This window comes from Salvelinus sp. IW2-2015, linkage group LG15 (genome assembly GCF_002910315.2).
Source record: "Salvelinus sp. IW2-2015 linkage group LG15, ASM291031v2, whole genome shotgun sequence".
Taxonomy (NCBI): Eukaryota; Metazoa; Chordata; class Actinopteri; order Salmoniformes; family Salmonidae; genus Salvelinus; species Salvelinus sp. IW2-2015.
In genome coordinates, this window is record NC_036855.1 from 59,338,018 (window position 1) to 59,359,052 (window position 21,035).

Below are 21,035 nucleotides of genomic sequence, written 5' to 3' on the forward strand. Positions count from 1 at the left end.
ATGTACAGATGTAGGATCTTAATTTGATCACCCTGTTGCAGGAGAACTTTCCTGCAATGCAGGACATTCAAAACATGTAGTGTAGGTTTGATAAGGCTTCTTAAGTTTGTAGTTTTCACATGATTCGGCTCATAAGAGAAATGTATCAACCCCTACAAGAACGTCTATTAATTATAATCCACAGAGTAATCCGCATTTCCTGTTCCAGTAGGATTATTTTCCTGCTGAAGCAAACTGGCTCAAATTAAGATCCTATTAGCTCTAGAATTGTCACAGTTATCCAAGTAACGTTGGAGTGATCAAGAATCCATAACTGATGAGCTATTAGCAGTTTCATTGTACCTGAACTCCCTGGGGCCCGAAGCAAGATTCTGCTAAGGGGCCCTCCTACCTGACCCGTGAGCCATGTAAACCATTTACCATTGCCACATAGTCACACCTGAAATCCCAGTGCTCCCACTACAATCCTCCCTCCTTTAAAACAGTTTGCTCCATCGGCCTAAGAATAACTAGACCTATACAGAACAGAATGAGGTATAAACAAACAATATTTATTGAATAGAGTATTTTCTATAGAATCTTAATCTTAAAACACAGGAGCCTATAAGTCCCTTGATTTAGACAGGGCTTTTTTATTCCCACACGGACCATCTTTATCACCTACTCACAGCCGGCTCCTGTGACTTTGTTTTCTGATGTCATATCCCTTACTCTGCTTTTTAAGTGTTTTATTATGTGTATTAGAGTATTAACAGAATGATGTATCAGGATGAACAGATGGGATATAATTTTGTAGGAATATATGTCACAAATAGAATATAATATAATACTTATATATACTCTATATAGAATATAATACTTTATTTCCTCTACTTTGAAGAGCAGGTGTTCCTAATGTTTTGTACCCTCAGTGTATATAGAATATAATACTTTCATTAGTGTTTGCGCTGTACATCCTCAGGTCCTCTCTCCTGGCTTGATGGCTCTGATGTCAGCTACTCTAACTGGGTGAACGACCCTGATCCAGGGGCTGGCTGTGGTCACATGCTGAGGAGCTCAGGGTTTCAGTGGGAGGCAACAAGCAACTGTAGCCAGGAGCTGCACTTCATCTGCCAATTTGGTTTGTATTTGATGCGTGTGTGTGTGCACGCTTGCGTGCATGCATATGTGTGTGCATGTATGCAGAATAACAAGGTAGCGAGGAATATACTGTATGCTCTTGCTATTCCCTTTCACTCTGTAATTGTTAAACCTTATTTACTTATTTGTCTCCGAATCTGGGAGCTCCATTGCTTGTGCTGACCACAATGCCACACTACAGTGTGGTTCTGGTCAGGGGATAGAGATTGATGACAGCTTCTATGGTCGTAAGACGGTTCACTACTGCCGGACGAGTCCCGCTTCTTYAGCCACCTCCACACAGGAGGAGTGTACCTGGATAGATGTTGAAGATTCAGTGACAGGTATGGTGTGAAGTCTAATGTTTTGAAAACTGTTGAAATATTGTGCAAGGTGTATTTTGTCCATCACTCAGGATATTGATATATGTTTTGGTTTGACTATTGATTCAAGAATAGTCTTGTTCTTACATTGTAAGAACATTAAAGGTCCAATGCAGCCATTTTTATCTCAAAATCCAATAATTTTTGGTTAACAATTAAGTACCTTATTGTGATTGTTTTCAATTCAAATGGTCAAAAAGTAACAAAAATAGATTATTAGCATAGAGCCATTTCTAAAGCAATTATTTTTCAAGGACTATCTGGGAGTTGCCTGAGTGGGGAGAGGAAAACTGAAAACTAGCTATTATTGGCAGAGAGGTTTGGATTTAACTATATTTCTTATCGGTCTATTAACTAATTTATCGCCTGGTGATGTTGCCAGGCAGGCCAACACTCCAACCCACCAAAACAGGCTGAAATTTTACGCAGTCTTTTCAAACAGCTCTTTCACTAAAAGGGCATTATCATAATTTCACAGTATTATTCCAGCCTAATAGAGTATAAATATATATATAAAACACAGGAAATCACGTTTTTGACTGCACTGGGCCTTTAAGCACAGTGCTTGTAATGGGTCAAAGTAATTGCCTGCTGTGCAGTATTTGATAATTGCACTTTTAGGACATGCTGCTTAAAGTAAAAAGCAGAAAGGTAAATATTGTAAAGCAAACACAGATTCAATAAMGGGCCCAGCAATTCAATAGAGGCAGCAATTCAACTTAGTTCCACTTCAGCAAGAAGCTATCACAAAACATATTTGAACATTGAGCTCGTAGAACATGCATGCATTTGCAAAGCAGAGAGCAGAACTGCAAATATTGTAAAACACACACCGCTTCAACAACGGCACCAGATGCACTGAGGCAGCAATAAAACTTCATTGCACAAAGCACCACAAAAGATGTCTTTGTGTCTTAACAAAAACCATAATAGAGGTTCAGATGCTGGTACAATGTCAAGACTGAAAGCAAAGCCACAAAATATACAAGTTTTAAATGGTTGTAATACCGTAAATGAAATCTAAAAGTACTACACTAAATACGGACCTTAGGTTTAAGCCATTGCTTAAGCTAGTGCTTCATGTATGAATGGCAAATAGTTTAGGCATTGTGATAATCTGAAGCACGCTTCCAGAAAAATTCCAGGAACGGAAATGGCGCCACACCGAACTGGAAGTCTTCCGACTAGCTTGGAAAGACAGTACCGTGCAGTATCGAAGAGCCCTCACTGCTGCTCGATCATCCTATTTTTCCAACTTAATTGAGTAAAATAAGAGCAATCCAAATTTTATTTTTGATACTGTCGAAAAGCTAACTAAAAGCAGCATTCCCCAAGAGAGGATGGCTTTCACTTCAGCAGTAATAAATTCATGAACTTCTTTGAGGAAAAGATCATGATCATTAGAAAGCAAATTACGGACTCCTCTTTAAATCTGCGTTTTCCTCCAAAGCTCAGTTGTCCTGAGTCTGCACAACTCTGCCAGGGCCTAGGACCAAGGGAGACACTCAATTGTTTTAGTACTGTATCTCTTGACACAATGATGAAAATAATCATGGCCTCTAAACCTTCAAGCTGCATACTGGACCCTATTCCAACTAAACTACTGAAAGAGCTGCTTCCTGTGCTTGGCCCTCCTATGTTGAACATAATAAACGGCTCTCTATCCACCGGATGTGTACCAAACTCACTAAAAGTGGCATTAATAAAGCCTCTCTTGAAAAAGCCAAACCTTGACCCAGAAAATATAAAAAACTATCGGCCTATATCGAATCTCCCATTCCTCTCAACAACAAAAAAAATTAAAAGCTGTTGCGCAGCAACTCACGGCCTTCCTGAAGACAAACTAATGTATACGAAATGCTTCAGTCTGGTTTTAGACTCCATCATAGCACTGAGACTGCACTTGTGAAGGTGGTAAATGACCATGGCGTCAGACGGAGGCTTTTAATGGCGTCAGACCGAGGCTCTGCATCTGTCCTCGTGCCCCTAGACCTTAGTGCTGCTTTTGATACCATCGATCACCACATTCTTTTGGAGAGATTTGAAACCCAAATTGGTTCTACACGGACAAGATTGGCCTGGTTTAGATGTTATCTGTCGGAAAGTATCAGTTTGTCTCTGTGGATGGTTTGTCCTCTGACAATCACTGTAAATTTCGGTGTTCCTCAAGGTTCCGTTTTAGGACCACTATTGTTTTCACTATATATTTTACCTCTCGTGTGATGTCATTCGGAAACATAATGTTAACTTTCACTACTATGTGGATGACACACAGCTGTACATTTCGATGAAACATGGTGAAGCCCCAAATTGCCCTCGCTGGAAGCCTGTGTTTCAGACATAAGGAAGTGGATGGCTGCAAATGTTCTACTTTTAAACTCGGACAAACAGAGATGCTTGTTCTAGGTCCACAGAAACAAAGAGATCTTCTGTTGAATCTGACAATTAATTGATGTTTGTACAGTCGTCTCAAATAAAACTGTGAAGGACCTTGGTGTTACTCTGGACCCTGATCTCTCTTTTGACGAACATATCAAGACTGTTTCAAGGACAGCATTTTTCCAACTACGTAACATTGCAAAAATTAGAAACTTTCTGTCCAAAAATGATGAAGAAAAATGAATCCATGCTTTTGTCACTTCTAGGTTAGACTACTGAAATGCTCTACTTTCTGGCTACCTGGATAAAGCACTAAATAAAACTCAGTTAGTGCTAACCACGGCTGCTAGAATCTTGACTAGAACCAAAAAATTGGATCATATTACTCCAGTGCTAGCCTCTCTACACTGGCTTCCTGTTAAGGCAAGGGCTGATTTCAACGTTTTACTGCTAACCTACAAAGCATTACATGGGCTTGCTCCTACCTATCTTTCCGATTTGGTCCTGCCGTACATACCTACACGTACGCTACGGTCACAAGACACAGGCCTCCTAACTGTCCCTAGAATTTCAAAGCAAACAGCTGGAGGCAGGGCTTTCTCCTATAGAGCTCGATTTTTATGGAAGGGTCTGCCTATCCATGTGAGAGACTCAGACTCGGTCTCAACCTTTATGTCTTTATTGAAGACTCATCTCTTCAGTAGGTCCTATGATTGAGTGTAGTCTGGCCCAGGAGTGTGAAGGTGAACGGAAAGGCACTGGAACAGCAAACCGCCCTTGCTGTCTCTGCCTGGCCGGTTCCCCTCTTTCCACTGGGATTTTCTCCCTTTAACCCTATTACAGGGGCTGAGTCACTGGCTTACTGGTGCTCTTCCATGCCGTCCCTAGGAGGGGTGCGTCACTTGAGTGGGTTGAGTCACTGACGTGATCTTCCTGTCTGGGTTGGCGCCCCCCCTTGGGTTGTGCCGTGRCGGAGATCTTTGTGGGCTATAGTCGGCCTTGTCTCAGGATGGTAAGTTGGTGGTTGAAGATATCCCTCTAGTGGTGAGGGGGCTGGGCTTTGGCAAAGTGGGTGGGGTTATATCCTGCCTTTTTGGCCCTGTCCGGGTGTATCGTCGGATGGGGCCACAGTGTCTCCCGACCTCTCCTGTCTCAGCCTCCAGCATTTATGCTGCAGTAGTTTATGTGTCGGGGGGCTAGGGTCAGTTTGTTATATCTGGAGTATTTCTCCTGTCTTATCCGGTGTCATGTGTGAATTTAAGTATGCTCTCTCTAATTCTCTTTCTTTCTTTCTCTCTCTCGGAGGACCTGAGCCCTAGGACCATGCCTCAGGACTACCTGGCCTGATGTCTCCTTGCTGTCCCCAATCCACCTGGCCGTGCTGGTGCTCCAGTTTCAACTGCTCTGCCTGCGGCTATTGAACCCTGACGTGTTCACCGGACGTGCTACCTGTCCCAGACCTGCTGTTTTCAACTCTCTAGAGACAGCAAGAGAGGTAGAGATACTTTTCATAGCCGAATGATCGGCTATGAAAAGCCAACTGACATTTACTCCTGAGCTGCTGACCTGTTGCACCCTTGACAACCACTGTGATTATTATTATTTGACCCTGCTGGTCATCTATGAACATTTGAACATCTTGGCCATGTTCTGTTATAATCTCCACCCGGCACAGCCAGAAGAGGACTGGCCACCCCTCATAGCCTGGTTCCTCTCTAGGTTTCTTCCTAGGCTCTGGCCTTTCTAGGGAGTTTTTCCTAGCCACCGTGCTTCTACACCTGCATTGCTTGCTGTTCTGGGTTTTAGGCTGGGTTTCTGTACAGCACATTGAGATATCAGCTGATGTAAGAAGGGCTTTATAAATACATTTGATTTGATAATACTCCTTCCTCTGAACAGTGTGCACACGATTAATATTTTCAGAGCACTTGATTAAGTGCTTGATTATGATAATGTGGATGATGATCTTAATGATGATTTTGATGACAATTATGATGGAAAACTCTCCTCTTCTATTTCTTCACCTCTCATATCTCTATTTCATGTACATTATTTCCAGGAGACTGCCATGGGCTGCAGGCGTGCCAGATGCAGATGTGGCCTCCTTTGGTGAACCTTGCCCATTTTGTTTGTTAAGAGAGGTTTGCATTATCAAACGAAGAAGCTAATTGGCTGATTTGAATCTAATTCTAAGTTACAGTAATCKATGTCCCAGAAGATCTATTGTATGATACAAGCTAACCTTTATTCTTCTAGTTGTTCTAATTGTAACCCAGTGAACATTAACAACAATGTAAGGCTAAAATTGGAGTGTACCACCACAACGAGTTGCCCAACAGTAGTTTGGCATGTTGAGGACACAAGAACTTTGACTGTAAGTCTGAGACTCCTCTATTGTGCACACAGGCATATTTATGAATAGTGGTTTCAGTGCATGAATAGATAGAACTTATGTTGTCTAATTTAAGATTAGATATACTTTATTAGTCCAGACAGAAATATGTCTGCTATTAACCAACCCCTCCGACATGCACACAAACACACAGGTGTTTGAACACACATACACACAAACATACATTCATTTGTAATGTGTCACATGAGCAAAATAAGTAACCTGAAATGAATGCATGTGCAGTTGGATTGTATAAAAGCTGTAGTCATTCTGTACAACGACAGTGTCTATGAAGGAAACTTCATAATTTTGAGCTAATTTCTTCTAGGGAGACCTCAAACACTGCTACAAAAAAGCAAAGCAAAGACCACTGCTACACAGAATAGATGGTGGCAATGAATACATGGTGACAAGTGACAATCTGAAAAATGCACAGTCCAGATCTCTGAATCTCAATGTGATAGCGTATGGTAGGTATTCATTGATTTTAGAGTATGTTTTGTTACACGTGCTTTAGTTACAGATAATAGTATCACTTATGTTGAACCTGACATCAGAATGTCAAATTAGCTATTGTAATGTGGGCCATAAAATGAATCAAGTGTTCCAATGTGTTATATTTTAGGTAGTGTATCATTTGATCATGGATATTTAGAGTAAATACATCCAGATCAACATTTACAGAATGTATTTATTTACATTAATGTAACCTATTCAACTTTTTGTTGTAGGTAAGACGACATCTGGCGTTGTCAAGTACACCATTCAGATACCAGGTGTTGCAACACCTGCACCTGTTGCCACTAACATACTGCCTGCTACTACCTTACCGGCTGCTACCACCATCCTACCGGCTGTTACTACTCGTCCAGCTGCTACTACCATACCAGTTGCTACCATCCCACTGGTAGCTACTACCTTACCGGCTGCTACCACCATACCGGCAATTACTACTGTATCTGTAACTGTACCTGAAATCACAGCCCCAACTACCATCACCAGCCTCCCTTCCTGTATAATTTCCCCTCAGTCAGACACAGTTCTAGATGCTTTCAATATCACCAGTGCAACAACCTCCTGCTCCACAGGCAAATGCCAATATTGTATCAAAACTGACAAAGGTGAGTTGTCTGAAATCTGTCCACAATGTACATTTACATTTAAGTCATTTAGCAGACGCTCTTATCCAGAGCGACTTACAAATTGGAAAGTTCATACATATTCATCCTGGTCCCCCCGTGGGGAATGAACCCACAACCCTGGCGTTGCACGCGCCATGCTCTACCAACTGAGCCACACGGGACTACAGACTATGTAGTCTATTTCAAGACACTTTCCCCTATCAAAGATGTTGAATAGTAGGACCGTGAATCAAAAATCTAAAATTCAGTGCCCTGTATTCAGATGAAGCTTCATCCACTGTATGAAAATACTTGATATAATATTTATTTAAATTTCAGATAAACATTTGCACTGCATTTATGGAAAGGAAGTCAAGTCAATCTTCCTACCTCTCGGGAACAACAGTTACAACTACACTCTGTCTATGGTGGTTACTCTAATAAATTGGCATAGAAAAACCAATGCCACAATCACCACTGTGTCACGATCTTGGAAATGAGCGGACCAAGGCGCAGCATGAATATAGTTCCACATATTTATTTAAGTGAAACTAACAAACAAAAATAACAAAACGTACAAAGACCGTGAGGACGTAGTGCCCAAACACACTAACAAACAATCAATATCACACAAAACACAGGTGGGGAAATAGCTACCTAAATATGATCCCCAATCAGAGGAAACGATAAACAGCTGCCTCTAATTGGGAACCACATTAGCACCAACATAGAAATAAATATACTAGATCACCCCCTAGTCACGCCCTGACCTACTACACCATAGAGAACCAAGGGCTCTCTATGGTCAGGGCGTGACACACTGAGGTTTGTCATCAAGTAAAAATCYTATCATTTACTTAATTATTTAATGTATGGAATCTGTCCTGCCTTTCTGCTCCATAGAGCTCACATTTATAATGTAGTATCTGGAGCTCTCATTTGATTGTTGTCCCCCATGGTGTGGCCATCCAACTCCAGTTCCTCAGTGGAGAAACTGCAGTCTGTGGTTGAGAACACTGTCGCTCAGCTACAGCAGCAGGGGTTGCTCACTGGGGAGACCCTGGGACAGATGTTCAAGTCTGTGTCCGACATTCTGAATAAGGGCTCCAGTGAGGATCAGAAAGGTGTCAGGGAGKAGGTGAGAATGGGGTAATATGCTAAGGTCATAGGGAGCATGGGCTTTGATGCCAGGAATGTCTACACCAGGGATGGGCAACTGGCGAACCGCTTTTGTAGTTCCGTGGATCAATTTCCAAAAATAAAGCCCCAACTATTATATTTTCTGTATAGCCTTTAAAGACTAATAATGAGCAGTTAATAAACTACTTATCAGGGTTGGATCCAGGCATAAGTGACATAAGCGGTCACTTAGTGCCCCTGGCTGCTAAATCAGGGACCAGTCAAGACTGAGACCAGTAAAAACAATTGTCCCAACAGGTGCAAAGCCAAGTCTCGCTTAGGGCCCCCAAAAGACTAGGGCTGGCGCTCGCTACTGGTGTAATGCATTTAGTTAAGAGCCATAAGTAGTTTAACTGCAGAAATGGATTGAATGCAAAAATCAGTTGACTGCATGTGGGGTTATGGATGAGGGTACGCAGACCCGCGAGCCACTGCAGCTCCTCATGATGAGTTCACATTTTTTGTGCCCCCCACCCCATCAAAGTTGCCATCCCTGGTCTAGGGACTCTGTGTATTGTTGAAAGTAAGACATTACACTAAACTAAAAGAGTTACGATAAATTAGTATGAAGTTCAAGACAAAAGGAAGTGTCTCTTTAGATGGATGTTTGTGAGGTATTCTGATTGATGTTGCAGCTGCGATAACAGATGCTGAGCACCATGACTGCAGTGCTGAAGAATGTCCCCAACAACACTCCTCAGGAAGTGCAGCTGACGGCCAGAGCAGTGGCAGGGATCACCAAGAGGAGGGAAGAGGTCAATTCCGCTGCTCAGGTACACTTGGATATGAGAGCAAGGCAACATAATCTTTTCCAAACATGTATTGCTGAAAGAGAGCAGAGATTTAGTTCCCAATGGTCTATGTTGTGCTGTGGATCTTTTCCAGCTAGAAGCTAGCTCCCTGGTGGGAGACCTCAGCTCTTCCCTCCTCTATATGAATGTCAGTGAGCATGGTGGAGAAGAGATGGTGCAGGCAGCTACACCAATTGTAGAGGCAGCCAGCAAAATCCTGGGAGTCTCTTCAAATGCAAGCACACAGGTGATATATATAGCTTCACTGAGTTCCCTGATGACAGTAATGAACTATGGTTACTTTTCAGGACTACTGCATTTTGTTTGTCTTTCAAGGAGAAAGGTCTCAAAGATTCTCATTAACAGCATGGACAATGTGCAGAGTGCACTGTTAAATGGCTAAAAGGTTGGTCAGGAGCCTGCCATTATCAAGAGCCCTGAGATCAGTGTGTATGCTAACAGGTAAGAGACAGAGCATTGGAGTGGAAACATTACAATAAAAAATGCAAGGCCTGTCACATAAATGTAATTTGAGATATGTCATTTGTATTTAAAATACAATATCTCAAAAACAAAATGCTACTGTTAAGTTGCCTCAATATTGAGTTACAATATATTATGCACTCTCTTCTCTTAGGATGTCTCCAAATTGCATTCAGATGCAGTCTATAAACATCCCAGATAGCTCCTCTGCAAGCTTTTCCTTCCCTCCCCTGGGTGCTGATGTCCTTTCTCCAGATGAACCAGTGGATGTGCGAGAAAGTGTGGATGTCTGCGAGTGAATGTGTGGAGGTTAGTGAGGGATTTATCACGCAAGTGAATACGGCAGTGAAAGTGTTTTTTAAAATTTTCTGTCAAGCATTGGGGGGTTTTCATTTGGTTAATTGTTCATATAGTAATTGTCTATCAGTCTTTTGTGGACGGTTTTAACCCTCATTCTCTTGTCTCATCATTTCCTTATTTTTACAGATGCTGAGTTTTGAGAAGAACCCTTATTCTTGGAGTGAGGGGGGTAACATCMGTGGTGCCATGGGGTCTGTGTCTCTCACCAGACAGGATGGATCAGCACTCCCTGTGGAGAACCTGTCTGAGGAGACTGAGGTCAGAATGCTGCAAATGTGTACCAATTTTAGTGGGTCTTTTCTCTTGAGAGCCCTTGATGTCCAAGACTTACAGTATATCTTCTAAGATAATGTCCAAGACTTATACTTTAAAGACTATATGATCAAGTAGACAGAATTATGATTACAGTTGTATATATTACAACATCTTCTATGATTCTCAGATCCTCTTGCCGAGACTTGAAGGCGGGCAGGTAAACAGCACAATCCTTGACCTGGGAAACTACAGCACACTGATGATTGACGTCCCTTCACCAGACATAACACTGGTGCTAAATATGTAGCCCTCAGAGGACATAACATTTGTACTGTTGCTGGGGTATAAAGACTACCCAAAGGACAAGCAATATATAGCCAAGACGCAGATTCCTCACCAAGGCAATTCACAAGGTGATCAACCTCCTGAACTGACTTCTTGTAAATGGCAGAGACATAGAACTATTGTGAAGCATAATGAACAAACACTGAGTGTTTAGAAAGATACATGTGCATGTGTTGTGTTTATTTTGGGTACAGAGGAGAAATACACCTGGGTCCTGGGTCCCTTATTTGACAGGAAAAGTTGGGGTGCACTACCTTGTTGTGAGGCCCATTGTGGAAGCAGGGGTTAAATCCGTCAATGCCACTGTGACTGTCAACTCCATTGCTGCTCAGTGCAAATATTGGAATGAAACCTTATCCACCTGGAGTGAAGATGGCTGCAGGGTGAGTGAAACAAGTACTACACGACACCTTATAATAAAAATATTGGCACATCACTGCAACCAGGCACTGTCAAAATCAAATGCATAAACTGACTGTGGTCTCCTTAGATTGGTCCTTTAACCACGCCATTTGTCACTCAGTGCTTATGTAACCATTTGACCTTCTTCGGGAGCTCTTTCTTCGTCATGCCCAACCTTGTGAATGTGTCCCGTACCACTGAGCTCTTTGCCACCTTCTCAGACAACCCTGTGGTGGTGTACTTTGTTGGAGCCATCTTCATTGCTTATCTCTTGGTGGTTGTGTGGGCACACAGGAAGGACATCCAGGACATAGCCAAGTTCTGCCTTGAACAATCGCTGTTGCCATTTTCTAGACAATTTTTGTCCAGACTATACAGACACCTTGAGAACATGCTACTCTGGTGATACAATCAGCAGATTTACAGTGCTTAGGTTTACCAGTTTGAGAATGTATCACCCTGTTGGTTTGCTGTTGATGCTGAGTTTTACCTTCAAGTGTTACTTCTTATAGATGGAGACATTGGCTGAATACCGTTACATGCTGAATATCAGCACTGGGCATCAGCGTGGTACTTCCACCTCCTCTCAGGTCAGTACCAACAGTTCCCACTGCTGCAGGACATCATATTCTGTCCTCTGATAAAACCACACTCAATTACCCTGACCCTGTGTTGCTGCTGCAGGTTACTGTGACTCTGCTGGGCATGGAGGGAGAGAGTGAGCCACACCACCTCACTGACCCTGACAAGCCTGTTTTTGAGAGGGGTGCAGTGGATACGTTCCTGTTGACCACACCCTTCTCTCTGGGGGAGCTGCAGAGCATCAGGCTGTGGCACGACAACTCAGGGGGGCACCCTGCCTGGTAGGAGAGTGGACGGGGAGGATGTCTCACAGTAGTAGAGGGACAGATGGATTTGACGTTAATTAAAGCTGACGTTTGAAATTGTGGATGTAGTTGACAATAACGTTTTTCATGCAGGTACTGTATATAAACAAAGGGACAGTGCAGGATCTAGAAACTGGACAGAAGTGGCACTTCCTGTGTAACTCATGGCTGGCCATAGATATGGGCCAGTGTATCCTTGATAAAGTCTTCCCTGTTGCCTCTGACATGGATTTGAAGAAATTCAGGTGAGGTAAAGCATGGATGCACCTTGTAATGGCAATATATATATCCCAGGACAAGTGTCCATCATGTAACTAAATCTTCTTACACTATATATTCTGCAGTAATCTGTTCTTCATGAAAACGGCAAAAGGATTTCCGTGATGGCCACATCTGGTTTTCTGTGATCAGCCCGCCTCCAACGAGCACCTTCACATGTGTCCAGCGAGTCTCCTGCTGTTTCTCTCTGCTGCTCTGCACCATGCTGACCAGCATCATGTTCTGGGGCATCCCTACCGACCCCTCTGAGCAGACCATGGACCTGGGTATGGACGCCTGCACAGTAATGGTGGCATTTGGAAATGGTAGGTTTTCAGAACAATAACTTGTTCTTCTTTCTCTTTCTACTCCTGTAGGTCATATCGAGTTCACATGGCAGCAGGTGATGATTGGAGTTCAGAGTTCAATCATAATGTTTCCAATTAATCTCCTCATTGTGAGTATCTTCAGAAACACCCGCCCCCGAGAGACGAAGCCTGGAAAGCACAAGGCAGAGGTGTCCAAGCAGGGGAAGACTGGCAGAGTGACTTACTCACAGCCCCCCTCCCCACAGAGGGACAGAGAACTCACGCCAGACACTGTCATCAAGGTAAAAGAAGTACACAATTTTAACAGAATTCGTAATCAAGAGTCAGCCTGTTTTCATCGCCACAGTAGCAAAGCTGTTAATACAGTGCATTCGGAAAGTATTCAGACCCCTTCCCTTTTTCCATATTTTGTTACATTACAGCCTTAATCTAAAATTGATTAAATAAATAAAAATCCTCATCAATCTATACACAATACCCCCTAATAACAAAGCTAAATCTGTTTTTTTTAAGCTTTAGCAAATGTATTTAAAAAAAACACAGAAATACCTTATTTACATAAGTATTCAGACCCTTTGCTATGAGACTCGAAATTGAGCTCAGGTGCATCCTGTTTCCATTGATCATCCTTGAGATGTTTCTACAACTTGGAGTCCACCTGTGGTAAATTCAAATGATTTGACCTGGTTTGTAAAGGCACACACCTGTCTATATAAGGTCCCACAGTTGACAGTGCATGTCAGAGCAAACACCAAGCCATGAGGTAGAGCTCTGTAGAGCTCTGAGGCAGGATTGTGTTGAGGCACAGATCTGGGGACGTGTACCAAAACATTTCTGCAGCATTGAAGGTCCCCAACAACACAGTGTCCTTCATCGTTCTTAAATGGAAGAAATTTGGAACCACCAAGACTTCTTAGAGCTGTCCGCCCGGCCAAACTGAGCAATCGGGGGAGAAGGGCTCTGACACACTGACAGAGCTCCAGAGTTCCTCTGTGGAGATGGGAGAATCTTCCAGAAGGACAACCATCTCTGCAGCACTCCACCAATCAGGCCTTTATGGTACAGTTGCCAGACGGAAGCCACTCCTCAGCAAAAGGCACATGACAGCCCATTTGGAGTTTGCCAAAAGGCACCTAAAGGACTCTCAGACAATTGAGAAACAAGATTCTGTGGTCTGATGAAACCAAGATTGAACTCTTTGGCCCTAATGCCAAGCACCTGGCAACATCCCTACGGTGATGCATGGTGGTGACAGCATCATGCTGTGGGGATGTTTTTCAGAGGCAGGGACTGGCAGGATTGAGGGAAAGATGAATGGAGCAAAGTACAGAGAGTAACAAAAACCTGCTCCAGAGCGCACAGAACCTCAGACTGGGGTGAAGGTTCACCTCCAACAGGACAACGACCCTAAGAACACAACAAAGACAACGCAGGAGTGGCTTTGGGACAAGTTTCTGAATGTTTTTGAGTGGCCCAGTCAGAGACCAGACTTGAACCCGATCAAACATCTCTGGAGAGACCTGAAAATAGCTGTGAGGAGACACTCCCCATCTAACCTGACAGAGCTTGTGAGGATCTGCAGAGAAGAATGGGAGAAACTCCCCAAGTACAGGTGTGCTAAGCTTGCAGCATCATACCCAAGAAGACTCTAGGCTGTAATTGCTTCCAAAGGTGCTTCAACAAAGTACTGAGTAAAGAATCTGAATACTTATGTAAATGTAATATTTCCGGTTAAATTTGTTTTAAATAAATGAGCAAATAAACAGAATAAACAACTAAACGCCTGGAGTTAGAGATGAAGCCTGGAACACAGACTGATATCAACACTCTGCTCTCTCTGGTGGAGGACATCATCCGGCAGCAGAACCGAGCCGGTGGAGAGTTCTACACTGATGCCTCCAAGAAAGAGGGATCGCTCATTCTCTCACTAGGGGTAACCAATCTGCAAGGTACAGCCATGTTGGGGGGGGTCTGCAGTCTGCATTGCACTGCTGGTTGATCTGATAACATGTTCTGGTAGTATGTCCAGAGATGCAATATTTACAGTATATAGTTGCCGAAGTTTAATCATTGTTGTCAGTCAGCCAAAGGATAATCATATGATATATGGCTTAAACCAAAACTCAGAATTTATAACCAGATTAAAAACAGCTAGGATCCAAGCTGTGGGAAGCATTGGAATCAACATTGGCCAGCATCCCTGTGTAACGCTTAAATAACCTTGTACAGTCGAATTGAGGCTGTTCTGTGGGGAAAAGGGGGTGCAACTCAATATTAGGAAGGTGTTCCTAATGTTTTATTCCTAATGTTTTGTACATGGTTTTGTCAAAATTGTTCAAGCTCAGTAAATTTATTGACAACAATATTCAAACCTTGTCCCTGATTTTCAAGCTAATTTAAGTCAGGACTTAGACTGGATCACACAGGAACACTCAACGCCTATTGGAAAGCCATTCCGGGGTGTCTTTGGCAATACCCATAACATGATCCTGCCACCACAATACTTGAAAATACAGAGGATCAACACCATTCACTCCAGATTACTGGCCTGTATGACAAAGTGAAAAAATCCACTCTAAATCATAAATTCTGTTTGCAACAAGGCTGTTAAGTAATACTGCAAGACAATAAAGCAAAGAAAGGTACCTTTAAAAATGACAGGTTTTGGTCAAATATAACACAGAGTGAAGCCCCAAGTATTGTGGTGGCCGCGTCATGTTATGGGTATAATTGTCACCAGCAGGGACTGGGGAGTTTGTCAGGATCAAAATAAATATGAAAGGAGCAGTTTAAATTTAACTGGGGAGTTTGTATGCGTGCAAATATATCATTATTTTCTTTGCTACTGCAGATACAGTGCTCCTACAAGCCCATGTGGGCTGGGCATTTTGAAAATGCAAGACACTTTAATAATGAAATAAATAAAATCAATAATTGCTGTGTTTTCAGAGACCAGCCTGTGTGGGAGCCCTGAGAAGACTGCGGATGGGAGACAGAAAAGGAGCACCAACAGCCAGTATCTGTACAGGCAGCTACGCCATGTAGAGAAGGAGCTGAGCCTACTGGGACCTTCTCGCTTCCCCAACCAAGACAACTACTGCCGGGCAGTGCAGCAGGTCCAGGGCATGAAGGGACTGATAGAGTCCTACCTCTCCTCTTCCAGCCTGGGAGGGGACCAGATGGCTCGAAGCCAAAGCCCAGCAGAGAGCAGTGAGGTAGACACCAGCAGTAAGAAGCATGGCGGGCTGCCCTGGTGGATTGTGTTTATCGGCTGGATACTGGTGTTAGCCACCAGCAGAGTATCAGGATACTTCACCATGATGTATGGGCTGACCTATGGGAAGGACGCCATGGTCGTGTCTTTCTTTGAGAGCCTCTTTATCACTCAGCCACTGAATGTGAGATCTACAGTACAATACATACTGTACAATGTAAGATGCCCTGCAGCATGTATCTGTAATCTGGGTATTACTTTGTGGATTTCCTAACACAGGTGCTAGGTTTTGTTTTGACTTCTTTGCTCTCGTTCTGAAGAAAATCTGAAGGATTATGGGGATCCAAAGATTGAGGGGGAGCGCCAAAACCCAGGTGCTTTATATACAAGCTGATTTTCCATATCTCAGGCATAACAATATATCCTTTCTACTTTCCTTATTCATTGTTACAGATATTGTGTTTACTTGTATATGAGATAGCTAAGACTAGATACAGCTTGTTTTCAACTTTTACAACCATCTTGTCCACAGATGACCCTGAAGTAGTCTGGGCTGTCAGGAGGGATAGCACATGCAGCTTCTACCAGTACCCCTCCTCCCACAGTGTGCAAATACCTCTCTTCTCAGCAACCTCTTTGGAGACTACCCAGGTAGCATTCTCTAAAAAATAATGTTTATTTCATAGAGAACATTAATTTATGAAAAGTTATAGAGAAATTGTATAGGTGAAAGCGTGCTAGCGTTTTATCTTTTGCATGCTGTGTTATAGGTTTCATCACAGATGGGAACTCCAAACTGGTTGGTAATGCCCGTCTTCGCCAGGTGAGGGTGCAGAAGATGGGAACTCCAAACTGGTTGGTAATGCCCGTCTTCGCCAGGTGAGGGTGCAGAAGATGGGAACTCCAAACTGGTTGGTAATGCCCGTCTTCACCAGATGAGGGAGCAGAAGATGGGCATTAGGAGCGTTGACCAGGTCTCTCTTGGAAAAGAGATGTTATCTCAATAGAGAAAAACCTGTATAAATAAAGGTCAAATTAAATATAAAAAAATGTAATAAAAAAGAACTTCTGCGTCGTGAGGGAGTTTGTTCCACCATTGGGGTGCCAGAGCAGCGAACAGTTTTGACTGGGCTGAGCGGGAACTGTACTTCCTCAGAGGTAGGGAGCGAGCAGGCCAGAGGTGGATGAATGCAGTGCCCTTGTTTGGGTGTAGGGCCTGATCAGAGCCTGAAGGTACGGAGGTGCCGTTCCCCTCACAGCTCCGTAGGCAAGCACCATGGTCTTGTAGCGGATGCGAGCTTCAACTGGAACCAGTGGAGAGCGGGAGAGGCGGGGTGACGTGAGAGAACTTGGGAAGGTTGAACACCAGACGGGCTGCGGCGTTCTGGATGAGTTGTAGGGTTTAATGGCACAGGCAGGGAGCCCAGCCAACAGCGAGTTGCAGTAATCCAGACGGGAGATGACAAGTGCCTGGATTAGGACCTGCGCCGCTTCCTGTGTGAGGCAGGGTCGTACTCTGCGAATGTTGTAGAGCATGAACCTACAGGAACGGGTCACCGCCTTGATGTTAGTTGAGAACGACAGGGTGTTGTCCAGGATCACGCCAAGGTTCTTAGCACTCTGGGAGGAGGACACAATGGAGTTGTCAACCGTGATGGCGAGATCATGGAACGGGCAGTCCTTCCCCGGGAGGAAGAGCAGCTCCGTCTTGCCGAGGTTCAGCTTGAGGTGGTGATCCGTCATCCACACTGATATGTCTGCCAGACATGCAGAGATGCGATCGCCACCTGGTTATCAGAAGGGGGAAAGGAGAAGATGATTGTGTGTCGTCTGCATAGCAATGATAGGAGAGACCATGTGAGATATGACAGAGCCAAGTGACTTGGTGTTATAGCGAGAATAGGAGAGGGCCTAGAACAGAGCCCTGGGGACACCAGTGGTGAGAGCACGTGGTGCGGAGACAGATTCTCGCCACGCCACCTGTAGGAAGACCTGTCAGGTAGGACGCAATTCAAGCGTGGGCCGCGTGGGCCGTATTCTGTCCCTGCAGTACCCTTCAGTATCTGTTGACAACACCTGCTTGATTTGTTCACCCGAGCAGTCTTTGTAGAGTTCACAAGTGTACCATGCCAATCTCTTCTGCATTGTCACACTCATGCTGGAGACCACAGCTGTAGGTGAGACAGTTGTTAAATCACTCCATGAACACAGCATAAAGTAAGTATTTAAAGGCATCCAAACCTCAGATTGTCAGCACCTGTCTTATTTTCTCAGGAGCGTTCCAGTTTCGCAGTAGCTGCAGTGTCTAACTATACCAGTCCACCGGTGGACTCCACATCTTTGTTATGGCCTCTGAGTAATCTATTTCCTCTTTATCCTCTACTACATGCATGTTCAAGTAAACCTTTCTTTACACAGCTTTCTTATGCTGTTCTATATTAGAATATAAAGACAGTGATACAATGCTTCCGGAATTCCTCCTGAGTCTAACTGTTCTCCTCTCCTGACAGGGCAAGCTAATGAATCAGCAGAAGTGGGCTTACTTCAAGATAAAGTGGAACCTGCTGGAGCTCGCCATCATCCTCCTGAGCTGGAGCGCACTGTCTGTCTTCATTAAGAGGAGCCTGTTAGGGAACGGGACATGGAGTACTACCACAACCATAAGACCGGTGAGTTCACACTGGGTTGGGCTATCATGAGTTTCTGCTATTCTTTCGCTAGTCTGCTATCCCTATTGTTGGTCAGTTGCTGCTGTATGATGTTCAACTTCTCCTCTCTCTATCCAGGTTTGCCAGTTCATGAGACAGCCACAGCAGATGCAGTGCTGGGGTATCTGATCGCATTCCTGGTGCTACTGGCTACAGTCAAACTGTGGCACTGATGAGGCTCAACCCAAGCTACACATGATCACAGCCACACTGCAACGTGCCTGGACTGACATCAGGCTTCCTTGTGGTCATCACCATTATGTTCCTGGCCTATTCTATCGCTGTAAGGGTCTTTCTGAAACGCCTAACCTAGAAGTTGTCCAACTTCTAACTTCCGGCGCCGACCAAGATGCCGCCTCGCTTCGCGTTCCTACGACTCCATTTTGTTGCTTCCAGCCTACAAACAGAAACTAAAACAACAAGCTCCCTCGCTCAGGTCTGTTCAACGCTGGTCCGACCAATCTGATTCCACGCTTCAAGACTGCTTCGATCACGCGGATTGGAATATGTTCCGCATTGCGTCCAACAACAACATTGACGAATATGCTGATTCGGTGAGCGAGTTCATTAGAAAGTGTATTGACGATGTCGTACCCCAGCAACGATTAAAACATTCCCAAACCAGAAACCGTGGATTGACGGCAGCATTCGCGTGAAACTGAAAGCGCGAACCACTGCTTTTAACCAGGGCAAGGTGACCGGAAACATGACCGAATACAAACAGTGTAGCTATTCTCTCCGCAAGGCAATCAAACAAGCTAAGTCCCAGTACAGAGACAAAATAGAGTCGCAATTCAACAGCTCAGACACAAGAGGTATGTGGCAGGGTCTACAGTCAATCACGGATTACAAAAAGAAAACCAGCTCCCTCGCGGACCAGGATGTCTTGCTCCCAGACAGGCTAAATAACTTTTTTGCTCGTGTTAGGACAATACAGTGCCACTGACACGGCCGCTACCAAAACCTGCGGGCTCTCCTTCACTGAAGCCGAGGTGAGTAAAACATTTAAACGTGTTAACCCTCGCAAGGCTGCAGCCCAGACGGCATTCCCAGCCGCGTCCTCAGAGCATGCGCAGACCAGCTGGCTGGTGTGTTTACGGACATATTCAATCAATCCTCTTATCCCAGTCTGCTGTTCCCACATGCTTCAAGAGGGCCACCATTGTTCCTGTTCCCAAGAAAGCTAAGGTAACTGAGCTAAACGACTACCGCCCCGTAGCCTCACTTCCGTCATCATGAAGTGCTTTGAGAGACTAGTCAAGGACCATATCACCTCCACCCTACCGGACACCCTAGACCCACTCCAATTTTCTTTCGACCCAATAGGTCCACAGAGCGACGCAATCGCAACCACACTGCACACTGCCCTAACCCATCTGGACAAGAGGAATACCTATGTGAGAATGCTGTTCATCGACTACAGCTCAGCATTTAACACCATAGTACCCTCCAAACTCGTCATCAAGCTCGAGACCCTGGGTCTCGACCCCGCCCTGTGCAACTGGGTCCTGGACTTCCTGACGGGCCGCCCCCAGGTGGTGAGGGTAGGTAACAACATCTCCACCCCGCTGATCCTCAACACTGGGGCCCCACAAGGGTGCGTTCTGAGCCCTCTCCTGTACTACCTGTTCACCCACGACTGCGTGGCCATGCACGCCTCCAACTCAATCATCAAGTTTGCGGATGACACTACAGTGGTAGGCTTGATTACCAACAACGACGAGACGGCCACAGGAGGAGGTGAGGGCCCTCGGAGTGTGGTGTCAGGAAAATAACCTCACACTCAACGTCAACAAAAACAAGGAGATGATTGTGGACTTCAGGAAACAGCAGAGGGAGCACCCCCTATCCACATCGACGGTCAGTAGTGGAGAAGTGGAAAGTTTTTAAGTTCCTTGGTGTACACATCACGGACAAACTGAATTGGTCCACCCACACAGACAGCGTTGTGAAGAAGGCGCAGCAGCGCCTCTTCAACCTCAGGAGGCTGAAGAAATTCGGCTTGTCACCAAAAGCACTACAAACTTCTACAGATGCACAATCGGAGGCATCCTGTCGGGCTGTTATCACCGCCTGGTACGGCAACTGCTCCGCCACAACCGTAAGGCTCTCCAGAGGGTAGTGAGGTCTGCAGAACGCATCACCAGGGGCAAACTACCTGCCCTCCAGGACACCTACACCACCCGATGTCACAGGAAGGCATAAAGATCATCAAGGACAACAACCACCCAAGCCACTGCCTGTTCACCCCGCTATCATCCAGAAGGCGAGGCAGTACAGGTGCATCAAAGCAGGGACCGAGAGACTGAAAAACAGCTTCTATCTCAAGGCCATCAGACTGTTAAACACCACCACTAACATTTACGCGCCGCTGCCAACATACTGACTCAACTCCAGCCACTTTAATAATGGAATTGATGGAAATTATGT

At 44.6% G+C, this 21,035-nt stretch overlaps 1 pseudogene; it reads left to right on the forward strand.

Annotated features, from left to right (window-relative positions):
* The window catches only part of LOC111974429 (polycystin-1-like protein 2), a 24,128-nt pseudogene continuing 3,093 nt past the window's right edge, over positions 1–21,035 (forward strand).